Raw genomic sequence first — 11585 nt, forward strand, 5'->3', positions numbered from 1 at the left:
TGGTGTAGCGCAGCGGTTCCCAAACTTGTTCCGCTGCTTGTGCAGGGAAAGCCCCTGGCGGGCCGGGCTGGTTTGTTTATCTGCCGCGTCCGCAGGTTCTGCTGATCGCGGTTCCCAGTGGCCGCGGTTCGCTGCTCCAGGCCAATGGGGACTGCGGGAAGCAGCAGCCAGCATGTCCCTCAGCCCCCGCCGCTTCTAGCAGCTCCCATTGGCCTGGAGCAGCGAACCGCGGCCACTGGGAGCCACGATTGGCCGAACCTGCGGATGCAGCAGGTAAACAAACTGGCCCGGCCCGCCAGAGGCTTTCCCTGCACAAGGGGCAGAACCAGTTTGGGAACCACTGGTGTAACGTATAGGAATTGGGTAGTATTTCTTTAGTTTGATAGCCCTTTAGTGGGCCTCCCCTTATCTTTGATTGCAGAAGCCACTGCAACATAACAGTGCAGTAATATACATATGTAGCTAAGCCGTGTGTGTATATACACACACACACACAAATTAGCGGGGTAAATACCAGGCAGGGTGAAGAGCTATTTAAGCTAAATGGCAATGTTGGCACAAGAACAAATGGATATAAACTGGCTATGAACAAATTCAGACTGGAAATCAGAACAAGGTTTCTCACCATCAAAGGGCTGAGTTTTGGAAGAGTCTCCCATCAGGAGTTTCATGTGCAAACAGTTAGATTTTAGAGAGAGGTGGACATGTCTGAGTGTGATTGTATTACACAGTTGCTCATGATGGTAGGGGGCAGACCTCAGCAGCCTTGGGGCTCACTTCCAGTTTGTCTTATATTCCTAAAAGCTCATGCTTCAAGGTTTCAGCTGGCCACCTGCAGGTTTCCCCTTAAATGTGTTCTGTTTTTAATCTCCTTCTTCTGAAACATCAGGGATGGCCACATCTGGAGATGGGACATTGGATGGGGAGGACCTGGGCTCTGAGGTGGCACCAAGCATTCTCTCTCTGATGCTTGGCTGGCTAATTCTTGTTTGCATGCTCAGGGTACAACTGATCACCATATGTGGGATCAGGAAGGAATTTCCCCTCCGGTCAGAATGGCAGTTACCTTTGGGGTTTCTCACCATCCTCTGCAAGGTGAGGGTGCTGGTTATTTGCCAGGATTATCTGGGTATATCTCACATACTTATTTCCCTGCCATTGTAGGGGGCCTTGGATACTGGTGCACATGGGTCCCTCTTATTCTCTGCCTGTGGCACATATTAGTCTAGTTTCTTGTACACTGTAATACTTTGATTTAATTTCAGTTGGTTTAGTGTGCAGGTGTGGGGTAGTGATGGTGGCCTGTGATATGCAGGAGGTCAGACAAAATGATCTGGTGGTCCCTTCTGGCCTTAAAGTGTATTTCTCTATATAGTTAAACACAGTTATTTGGAACCCAGCTCTGTCTGTGTGGTTTCCTCATATTCTTAATTTTTACTCTGAGAGCAAAAATACAAGATATATGGGATCAAGGGAAATATGCATGTGTTAACATGGATAAACAAATATAATCTACTTCCTACTAGTGCCTGGATGCCAGGAATTCCCATCCCTCCTACACTTCTTTCCCTCCCCAACAGAAATGGCACCCTGAAATGTCAAGATTGACAACTATTTCACTGCTGATCAGTCTAGCCAAAACATCCCCCAAACCACCCCCTCACCTTCCCTGATGCCAAAAGCCCCAGCTGTCCCAGCTTCCAAAACATAAGCTTTCCTCTCTCATTTGCCGTATAAAATTCTGCAGCACACTGGAAATTAATGATTTAGGTGCCAAGTAAAGTTATGTGACCACTTTTTGACAAGAGTGGCCAGTCAAAGTTTGGGGCCCAGTTAGTATCGGAAATTGTTGATGGAGTCTGGTATTTTCTTTGATGCAATCTTGTTTATTTACAAGGAATGTACAAAGTCTTGCTTCTCCAAAAAACAGCAAGAACCACAAACAAAATCAGTAATTTCTTAGTTTACGCGCCCCCTCCCCCCCACCCCCCTGAACCTCTCTCTTGACTTCTCCCAAGCCTGCACTGTGCTTTCACGTTGCTGTTCGGCTTTCTTCCTCTGCCTCTGAGTGTAACGATGCTGCCTCTGGCGGAACAGAACTGAGAGCATCAGTTCAGGACAAATTGCTTAGAGCAGGGCAGTTACAGCCCAAAGCTGGAGTTCCTTTAGGCAAACCAGACCAGCCAAACAGAAAAGACTTCAGTCTCACCCCACTGGCTAACTATAAGTCATACAAGCAATTCCCTTAGACGCTCCAGTTTCCACCACCAGTGTCACTCATTATGGGGACAACTGGTTATGAAAACCAATAACCCAGTAAAAGAAAAAAGGTTCTCCCGATCCCAAAGGACCAAGCCCCTGACCGATGTCAATATACAAGTCAGATCTTACCCACAAATCATGCTGTTGCCAATCCTTTTGCATCTAAAGGTTTATTCATAAAAGGGAAAAAAAAATGAGAGCTAAAATTGGTTAAATGGAATCAGTTACATACAGTAATGGCAAAGTTCTTGTAGCAGTGATGGAATAAACTGCAGGCTCAAATCAAGTCTCTGGAGTACATTCACAGCTGGAATGGGTCATTCAGTCCTTTGTTCAGAGCTCCAGTCAGGCAAAGTTCCTCCAGAGGTTAGAAGCAGGATTGAAGACCAAATGGAGACGATCCAGCTGCCTTTTATAATCCTTTTGCCATGTGGCTTGTGCTTCCTTTGTTCCAAACACAAGCTACCCAGCACATGGCACGGAAAAACCTTAGAGTTCTGGCCAAAGGCATGTCCCTGCATGCCTTGCTGAGTCACAAGGTGTATCTGCCTTCTCTCAAGGGGTCAGTTGTATAGTTGATTGTCTTTAATGGGCCATCAAGCAGGCTAGGCAGTGTTGATGCCAAATTGTCTGGGGCGTCACCCAGAAGCATGGCACAAGTTTGAAATACAGACAGTGTAGAGCCAATACTTATAACTTTAAATACAAAAATTATACATGCATACAGATAGCATAATCATAACCAGCAAATCATGACCTTTTCATGGACGCCTTATGTGACCTTCTTTGTACAAGATTTGGTGCCATTATAGGACCTTGGTTGCAACAATGATCTATATGATCACAGTTCGTGTCAATAACATCACACCCCCAATGCAAAATTGATGCAGGAAGGGATGACACAAACATTGCTGACTGCATCCCAAGAGCTCCCCATTCTTGGTTCTCTCTTACTACAGCTAGTATTGGGTTAGAAGCCATATCAGAGTATAACAGAAATGGTTTATCAAAGTCATGTTCAATAACATGATTGAATCTCTTTACAAACTCAAGGTAAAACTTGGTTAGAACAATAGTGGATTGGACCTGCTCTTGCAGCATGGTTCCTGTATGTCTCATGTGATCCTGCCAAGAGCTAAAGAACATAGCTACTTTATCCATACAAGCTCTGGCAAATGTTTGGAACCCAATTAATAGAAAGACAATGTAGATATTAATGTTGTCCATAGTATAGGAATATTGGTATTTAGCCATGAAAGCAATATGATAGTGTGCCTCAGTTTCCCTTTGCATACAACACCTAGCTCCTGCACAGCTGCGCCTCTGCTGGCAGTGTGGGGATCCACAGATCCCCATTTTGTCATGGATAATTTTAGTAAAAGTCACAGACAAGTCACGGTTTCCGCAAATTTTTCTTTTTTGCCCATGACCTGTCTGTGACTTTTACTAAAAATATCTGTGACAAAATCTTAGCCTTACTTATAAGTTCACTGTCCAGTACATGAACTTGGCAAAGTTGTTGCTAGTGTACTAGGCACTAGATATTTATGTAAATATATTCCAGCTAGTACAGTGTAGCACAAGATAAGATGGTTTGACAGAATAATGAATAGGGATATTTTGTTTAAGATATCAGGAACAAAGGGAGGTAACAAACATACGTCATGAAATACGTAAGGTGGTGTGTAAGTTGTGTATTTTAGTTGTTTGTTTTAGCCTATAAATGTCAGGGTACTTCACCATAATCCTTTGTGTGGCCTAGGGACAGCGGAGACTTCCACTGCTGATTGAGCCATGCCTTGCCATGGGGCACTCGTGTTAGCGTACCTGTAACCACAGAGCCAGGGTGCTAGGCCTGTGCCTCGAGGGCAATAAACCTGGCTGAGTGCGTTTGTCACCGAACCGTGCCTGTGGTGGTTGTTTGTGAGTAATGTGGAGGTTTGCTGAATGAGCGGCTGCCTTATCTGCTGTTGATAATAATAATAATAACAATAAATTAATTAATATTGGGGCTCCAAGGACAGCCTGAACAGCGTTACTAAGGCATCAACATTCCAGCCTTCAGCACTTAACAACACTGGGTAGTACTGTCGAGTTCTGCTAAACCAGCTATCTGCACGGCGCTCGACAGCATGCTGACAGAACACACGAGAGCCAGCTGACAAGCAGGACTTCCATGTCACTTCACTTCGTCAGGAAACTAGATTAACTTCTTCCCAAACTGGCTGCTTGATAAACAAAGTCATGGTCGCTTTGCCGGTGTGTAACTGAGCAATCCCACCATCCTTCCAGAGCCTTCTTTCTGGTCTCTAGAACATCTCAGATTAACTGCCAGTATATAATAGATTGACTGCCACTTCCTTCCAGAGCCGCCTTCCCAGTCCTCTGCAACATCCCTGACCAACTGCCATCGCCTTCCTAACCCTTCCCGCTAGCTTCTGTGACACAGCTGACTAAGTTTCAATATGTAACAAACTGACTGACTTCCAGGATTTTCCCCCCAACTTCTCTCTATCATCTCTGAATAGCTGTCTGTCACTGACCATCTGCCACTCTTTTCTAGAATTTCCTCTGGCTGCTAGTTTGTCGATTAGGAATGCTTGAAAATTTTCTGTCAAAACTGTTTTTGTCAGAAAATTGGGGTTTTGAGTAAAATTTCAGTTTTTTGTTGAAATATTTTGAGAGAAAACTGAAATATTTTGGCTGAAAATTGGAGTTGTAGAGCCTTATGGTAATTGTAGTTTGTCCTTTGGTCCTCATTCTTCTCTATGGGCTGGGATCCACAGCTGGACTACATCTCCCATAATGCACCGTGGCCAGGGACTCCAGGAGCCACAGATTCCTCCAAGAGGGGAGACTGTGATGCATTATGGGCAATGTAGTCTAGCCCTACAAGAGCCTGGGGACACAAGGAGCAAATAGCAACTTTCATTTTGGACCAAAGTACTTTTGTTTTTTCAGGTTTTAGACCAAAAAAAATTGAAATTTTCCACAGAAAACTTGGGGGAAAAAGTATATTTTTCATTTTTGTTGAAAATTTTGATGGAATTTCTTTTGGATGAGCTTTGGTCTTAGTGGCTAACTGTCTTCATCTTCCAAAGCCTTCCCACCAAGTCCCTGGATCGTTCCTGAATAATTACTAGTCTGTCACTGACTAAGTGCTGTCCTTGAGAGGCGGAAAACCCTTGTGGTTAAGCCACTGGACTGGACCGGACGTTACAAGTCTGGGTTCAGTTCCTCGCTCTATAACAGGTTATGTGACTTTGGACAGGTTACTTAATCTACACTGTGCCTCAGTTCTTCATCTGTGAAATGGGGATAATACTTTCCTACCTCACAGGGGTCTTATGAGGATAAAATCTATTAATGAGTGTGAGATGCTTGCATACTATGGTGATTAGGGCCATACAAGAGCCTAGATAGGCAAATCCTCTCCTAGAATCTTCCCTCAGATCCCTGTAATATTCCTGATGTAACTGACCAACAGCCACCCTCCTGTAGGGCCTTTCCTCAGGCCTGACTTACACCCCTAAGTGCCAGTCTGTCACTGACCATCTGGCATCCTCTTTCAGAATCTTCCCCTACGGCCCTGTAACTTCCCTGACTAATTAGCTGCTTTTAGTCAAAGAATGGCCACCCTCAGGTCCTTGCACATCCCTGGCTGACTGCCCAGCTGTACCATACTGACTGACACCTTCATCCAGGGCCTTCCCACAAGGTCTCATAATATCCCTGACTAACTGTCCTTCTCACTGACCAACTGCCACCCTCTTCTAGAATCTTCCCTCAGGTCCCTGTAATGTTCCTGATGTAACTTCCCATCAGTCAGTGGCCACCTCCCCAGTGCCACTACCACCTCCAGAGCCCTGACTAACTGCTGGTCTGTCACTGACCATATGACATCCTCTTCTCGAAACTTTTCTCCACCTCACTGTAACTTCCCTGGCTAAATGGCAGCTTTTAATTGACCACCTAGTAGCCTCTTCCAGAACATTCCCTCATGTCCCTATAATTGCTCTGACTTCCAGTTTGTTGTTGACTGACACCCTCTTCCAGAACATTCCCTTTAGTTCCAGTAACATCTCAGACTAACTGGCAGTCTGTCAATGACCATGTGCCATCCCCTTCCAGATCCTTCCCCCCCAGGGCCTGTAGTCCCCATGACTGACAGTCCGTCTGTCACCAACCGTCACTTGTCTTCCAGTGACTTTAGGTTGGTGGAATGTACTTGCCCAATTAAAATTTGTCACTATTCTTATAAAGGATGCCATGTAATCAATGACCACCTATGTTCAGGATCTTGGTTTTAAGTCTTATTAAAAAAAAAATCATCCCTAATATTCCTGCGGTTGCCTGGTACCGTTATGTACCAGCTCCTGCTACTGAGCGAGCTATTCCCAGTTTTCCATAATTTAGGGTAAGTGAGGGGCCATTTTATCTATGCTAAAGGTCATAGGCTTACTATACCTATGCTAACTTGCTTAAGCCAATGTCTAACAGGCTACAGGCCTGTAGGTTCTTGCATTACTGCTGAGAAAAATAAAAGGCGAAGCTAGCTCTCTGGGCTACAGTTCCTGTCCCCTCACACCTTTTGTAAAAGTAAACACTAGTTTCCTTTGCTAGATTTTCCTTCTCCTTCTCATTGTCATACTATACTCTGGCTGGGCTGCCACCTCCTACCCCAGAGAGTCTTCATTTCAGTGGTGCTTTCTGTATCCATTCAGATCACATATTAACTGTTAGGGGGCTTATTCCTTCACCCACTTACTTCCCTGGTCCTTCTCGCATGAACAGAGAGCAACAATACCCGAAGTTCAAAGGTGCAAACAATTCAACGTTTATTGGGGAGAACTTCCAGCAAACATGATTCCAGTTTCCTTCCTTAGTGTCCCCCTTCCCAGCTCTGACACCACAGAGCCTTACACTTGTGTCCCTGTTCCCATTCCTGCCCTTAGCTAAACATGATTCCAATTTCCCCACCCCCATTCCCTGTTCCCATTTCCCCCCCCCCCACACCCCCACACACTTCCTGATTGACTGCAGACTATATAGTAAAACTTGAGTTCTGCTTAGCTATACCTTAACCAATCATTTTCCTAAAATTTAACTAACCAATCCTAACATATTGTAACATGATTATGTAACCAATTATATCCCACCACCTTAATTAGTTTACACCCAGCAAAATTAATTATTACAGCAGACAAAAACAATCACAGAACCAGACAGAGATTATACGGACAAACAATAGGGAAATGGGGACTACAGTGATAGAACAACAAAGAAATGAGGATTTCACATCCCAGCTATTGATAAGTGAGTTCTTGCCAGACAGGATGCTATCAAACTGTTTCCTTTTACATCTTCTAGGCACTTCCCTTTCTCTGGAGGCGATAGACATACAAGGATTGATAATGCCTAATAGCCCAATAGCACCTTATTTCAATGTGACTAGTTTGGAATGTGAGGATCTGACCATTCGCTTCCCAGCTTATGGCTGCCTCTGCTGCTTAGCCAAAGATCTTAGCCTAAGCACAGGGCCTCAGACTGTCACAGTAAGAGAAGGACCTTACACTGGCAGACAGTGATTTTGATTCTTTCTTTTATACCTCTATAACTAGCTAAGTGATAAGAATACACCTAAATTCGTAGAGTATAGGCCTTTACAGACAGGCCTGAATATCTATATCCTAACATTAACCTACTCACGTTTCCCACTAAAAGTAAATAGATTAAGGTCCCAGACCGACTGTGGAGCATAGTTAGGGTGTCTTCCCACTTTATCTTCCTTCTAACAATCTGGCTCAGTCTTTCTTGATCTGTTATAGACACAGCTTGCAGACATGGTGTCCCAGTAGATGTTGGTTATATGTTTATATCATTATCAATTGGCTGGAGCCACATTTCCGTTCATAAGTTATTCATATTTTTTCACTCATTCCGTTCTTTTACTCTTCATAAGAGGAAATTGCACTGGATTAGAACTCAGGAAACTTGGGTTCAGTTCCTGGCTTTACCACTGAGCCAGTCACTTAATCTCTCTCTGCCTGTGTTTCCCCTCCTACTCTTTATCTATTTAGAGGGTAAACTCTGGGACAAGGAATTATCTTTTGTGTGCGTGCAGTGCCTAGCATAATGGGGTCTTAATCTCAGTTGGAGTGCTGAGGCACTACTGTAAAGAAGAGCTTTGTGTGGCTCGAAAGCTTCTCTCTCACCAGCAGAAGTTGGTCCAATAAAATAAATTGTGACAGAATATACCTGTGTCCATACCCTACACACTATTGTAATAATATTTGTATAAGGTATGCCTTGTGAGGTATCCTTTAATAACTCCTAATCTGCTGATCAATAATATTATGGCAAAATGCACGTAGCAGCGTTATATGTGAAGTTATAAACATAAGATGAGATCGTGACTAAAAGTATGTTTTCCAGATAAGTCTGGGGAGTGGCCAAACCAGTTCCTCAGAGACAGGGGCCAAGCTGATGCCTCAGCCAGGTGTAAACAAGAACCTGCTAAGTGGAAAGGAGGCAGGGGCAAAATTCTACATTTTAGCAAAGAAACAGCATGGAGTTTCCTTCCACACAGACTGCTTGTTGCTTTGCTCCTCGCTGGAAACATTTTTCAAGCGGGGTACTGGAACTATAAAAAGAAGGGGCAGACACCCCTCTCTCTTTCCCTGCCTATCACATTCTCTGCACCTGAAAAGACAAAGCAGCCATTGGACTCTGGGGGACGGGTCATGACCTAAAAGTTTGGTCAGTAACGCTGTTGAAAGCACATGGTGAGAAAATTTTGCTTTGAATCTAATATAGTTTGTTAGGCACCAGTAAGTGTTTTCTTTATTTTTTTCTTGTAACCATTTCTGACTTTTATGCCTCGTTACTTGTCCTCGCTAAAATCTCTCTTTGTAGTTGATAAACTTGTTTTATTGTTTTATATAATCCGGTATATTCAAGTGGAAGTGTCTGGATAACTCCATTTGGGGGAACAAGTTGTGTGCATATTATTCCCTTAAAGGAATAATGAACTTAATCTATTTGTACTGTCCAGGAGAAGGCAGTACAGGACATACATTTCAGGGGGCAGGGGGAAACCTGGCTTGGGAGTGTATGGGCATCATCCTGTGGTAATCTTTAAAGCTGGTAAAAGCCAAGGTATGGCTGGCTGACTGCAGCACACATACAGACATCACTGGGAGTAACTTACATGCTGGAGGGTGTTTGTGAGCAGTCCAGGTTGGAGGCTACAGCAGCAAGCAGGGCCGGATTTACACTTTATGCACCCCTAGGCACAGCATCTTCAGTGCCCCCCCTGCCAACAACGGACCTTCATGTTTTCTGTAAAAAGTGAAACTTTTAACCCATTTTTAACCTTTAGGCGCCCCCAGGCAGGTGCCTACTGTGCCTAATTGGAAATCTGGCCCTGGCAGCAAGGCATTGTAAAAGGCACCCCAGGTTACAGGGCAGGGGTAACACAGCTACTCATTGGTCTGGATTGTACTCTGGTATGTCACAATTACTTCACCCAACTTGTCTCTCTACTTGAAGTGAGGAATATGATGATATACCTCTCAGTAAAATATTTTTTCCAATACTTATTTTGTGAAGAAGCAAGATCCTGAAGTTGGAATCTAAGCCTGGGAGTGATAAATTAAAAATCCTAGCATTTATTTTATAAGGAAAACCACTTCCTCTACAGTTTGCACTCCAAGTCTTTGTTTGAGCAGTTAAGGGTCTTCGCATGGGACAAAAATGCAGGTGACAAAGATGGTACATAAAACAAAGGATGTGAAAGGAGTTAGTACTAATTACGCAACATGCATTTTCTTCACTGTTGTTGTCATGCTGTCTGGAGTGACTCATGACTGAATGCCAACCTCAGGGCAGACTGTGAAAAGCAGGGCAGACACCCCAAACTGGTTATGTTCTGTTTCAGAGTAACAGCCGTGTTAGTCTGTATTCGTAAAAAGAAAAGGAGTACTTGTGGCACCTTAGAGACTAACCAGTTTATTTGAGCATGAGCTTTCGTGAGCTACAGCTCACTTCATCGGATGCATAGCATATCATGGAAACTGCAGAAGACATTATATACACACAGAGACCATGAAACAAAACTTCCTCCCACCTCACTCCCCCGCTGGCAACAGCTTATCTAAAGTGATCCTCAAGTAGAGCCATTTCCAGCACAAATCCAGGTTTTCTCACCCTTCCCCCCCCCCCCCCACACACACATACAAACTCACTCTCCTGCTGGCAACAGCCCATCCCCCTTTGAAACCCCTCTTTATAATGCGCATGATAATCAAGGTGGGTCACCTCCAGCACTAATCCAGGTTTTCTCACCCCCCCCCCACCCCCACCCTTTTTTTCCAAAAACCACACACACAAACTCATTCTCCTGCTGGCAACAGCTCATCTTACAATGTGCACAGCAATAATCCAAGTTTAACCAGAACGTCTTGGGGGGGGGGTTTGCAGGAAAAAAACAAGGGGAGACAGGCTACCTTGCATAATGACTTAGCCACTCCCAGTCTCTATTCAAGCCCAAATTAATAGTATCCAATTTGCAAATGAATTCCAATTCAGCAGTTTCTCGCTGGAGTCTGGATTTGAAGTTTTTTTGCTTTAAGATAGCGACCCTCATGTCTGTGATTGCGTGACCAGAGAGATTGAAGTGTTCTCCGACTGGTTTATGAATGTTATAATTCTTGACATCTGATTTGTGTCCATTTATTCTTTTACGTAGAGACTGTCCAGTTTGACCAATGTACATGGCAGAGGGGCATTGCTGGCACATGATGGCATATATCACATTGGTGGATGTGCAGGTGAACGAGCCTCTGATAGTGTGGCTGATGTTGTTAGGCCCTGTGATGGTGTCCCCTGAATAGATATGTGGGCACAGTTGGCAGCGGGCTTTGTTGCAAGGATAGGTTCCTGGGCTAGTGGTTCTGTTGTGTGGTATGTGGTTGTTGGTGAGTATTCGCTTCAGGTTGGGGGGCTGTCTGTAGGCAAGGACTGGCCTTTCTCCCAAGATTTGTGAGAGTGTTGGGTCATCCTTCAGGATAGGTTGTAGATCCTTAATAATGCATTGGAGGGGTTTTAGTTGGGGGCTGAAGGTGACGGCTAGTGGCGTTCTGTTATTTTCTTTGTTAGGCCTGTCCTGTAGTAGGTGACTTCTGGGAACTCTTCTGGCTCTATCAATCTGTTTCTTCACTTCCGCAGGTGGGTATTGTAGTTGTAAGAATGCTTGATAGAGATCTTGTAGGTGTTTGTCTCTGTCTGAGGGGTTGGAGCAAATGCGGTTGTATCGCAGAGCT

This window comes from Chelonia mydas, chromosome 1 (assembly GCF_015237465.2).
Source record: "Chelonia mydas isolate rCheMyd1 chromosome 1, rCheMyd1.pri.v2, whole genome shotgun sequence".
Taxonomy (NCBI): Eukaryota; Metazoa; Chordata; order Testudines; family Cheloniidae; genus Chelonia; species Chelonia mydas.